Source organism: Equus asinus, chromosome 17, assembly GCF_041296235.1.
Source record: "Equus asinus isolate D_3611 breed Donkey chromosome 17, EquAss-T2T_v2, whole genome shotgun sequence".
Taxonomy (NCBI): domain Eukaryota; kingdom Metazoa; phylum Chordata; class Mammalia; order Perissodactyla; family Equidae; genus Equus; species Equus asinus.
The window spans coordinates 29,333,294-29,335,110 of record NC_091806.1 but is presented as its reverse complement, the minus strand read 5'-3'; the positions used below and the strand labels follow the sequence as shown (position 1 = coordinate 29,335,110).

At 35.4% G+C, this 1,817-nt stretch overlaps 1 pseudogene; it reads left to right on the top strand.

The window, feature by feature from the left end:
• The first annotated feature begins 512 nt into the window (after positions 1-512).
• Positions 513-1,442, top strand: LOC139040625 (olfactory receptor 5AK2-like; annotated as a pseudogene).
• Positions 1,443-1,817: the final 375 nt, after the last annotated feature.

Below are 1,817 nucleotides of genomic sequence, written 5' to 3'. Positions count from 1 at the left end.
AATTATGAAATCCCGCCATTTGTGACAACATGGATGGACCTTGAGGGTAGTATGCTGAGTGAAATAAGTCAGAGGGAGAAAGTCAAATACCATAAGATTTCACTCATAAGTAGAAGATAAAAACAACGACAAACAAAAACAAAGCAATGGAGAATGGATTGGTGGTTACAACGGGGGAAGAGGGGGAGGGCAAAAGAGCTGATTATGCTCACATGTGAGGGGATAGACTATAATTAGTTTTTGGGTTGGGAACATGATGTAATCTACACAAAAGTCAAAATATATTATGATGTCCATCTGAAAGCTATATAAGGCTATAATCCAATATTACTGCAATTAAAAATTTTAAAAAAAGAAAATAGAAGGAATATTTGGAAAGCAATGAACACTGCTGGGAGTGTTTCCCATGAAAATCCAACTTAAAAAAAGGCACAAAATGTAAGAGCATTTTTCCTTCAAAAATTCACCAATATTTCGCTTCTTTTCTTGGTCCTTTCTAGACTTTGGTAGCCATGACACAAGAAAATAGCACTGAAGTGAATGAATTCATTCTTCTCAGATTTAGTGCCCAATACAAGTTGCAGTGTTTCCTCTTCATTGTATGCCTAGTGATCTTGTGACCTCCACAGTGAATATTTTTTGGAATGATTGTACTCATCAAGACACATTCCGGACTTCAAACACCCATGTACATTTTCATACAACATTTGGCTTTTGTGGATATTATACCTCTTCTCTCCCTCCCAAGATGCTGCAAAATTTCACGGTAGAAAATAAATCAGTATCTTTCATGGGGCTGCATCATACAATTACTGGTTTATGCAATATTTGTGACCAGTGACTGTTAAATCCTGTTTGCTATGATAGTGGACCATTATGTAGCCAGCTGTAATCCACTTCACTCTCCCATACTTATGTCTCAAAGAGCCTGCATCCACGTGGAAGCTGGTTCAAATGTCATGGGCTCAATAAATGCTTCTGTAAACACAGGTTTTACATTTTCCCTGTTCTTCTGTAGATCCAATACCATACATCACTTTCTGTGATGTTCCCCCAATTCTCACTCTTTCACGGTCCGGCATTGATATCAACACCATGTTTGTTGTCTTTGTGGGATTTAACTTGGTATTCATTGTATTGCTTATCATCTTTTCTTACATTTACCTTATGGCCACCATCCTAAAGATTTCTTCTACTGCAGGGAGGAAGTGTACCTCCCACCTGACGGCAATCACCATTTTCTACAGAAACCTGTCAAAAATGTAATTTCAACCTCATTGTAGTAATTCCCAGGAGAATATGCAAGTGGCTCCATGTTTTATGGAATTGTGATTCCCATGCTGCATCCTCTGATCTATAGTTTGAGAAACAAGGAGGTAAAAGATGCTCTAAATGTGATGGGAAAAATTCTCCCAGATTGCACCAAAATTGTTAAACTTTAGCTCATGAAAGCATTCAGCAGATATGTTTCACCATGTTTTAATGTTTCTGAATATGGAACACATTCACATCCTAAAACAATGCTATCTCTTTCAATAGATATGTGCTTAGAATGCAGGAAATATGATAACATGTCATTGGATTAATTTTCCCTTGAATACAGTTTGAGAAAAATATCTCATACTATTCATGAAGAACAGCATTATTGAGATTAAAATATTAAGTATGTATAGACTTTATGGAGAACCTATTTGTTTAATTTCAAATATATTTCAAATTTAAAACACATCCTTAAAGCCTAGAAAACTCCAATTTAGTATATAATCAATATTAAAATTGAAGTTCATTATTCCTCATTCATTTAAATATGTTTCCTA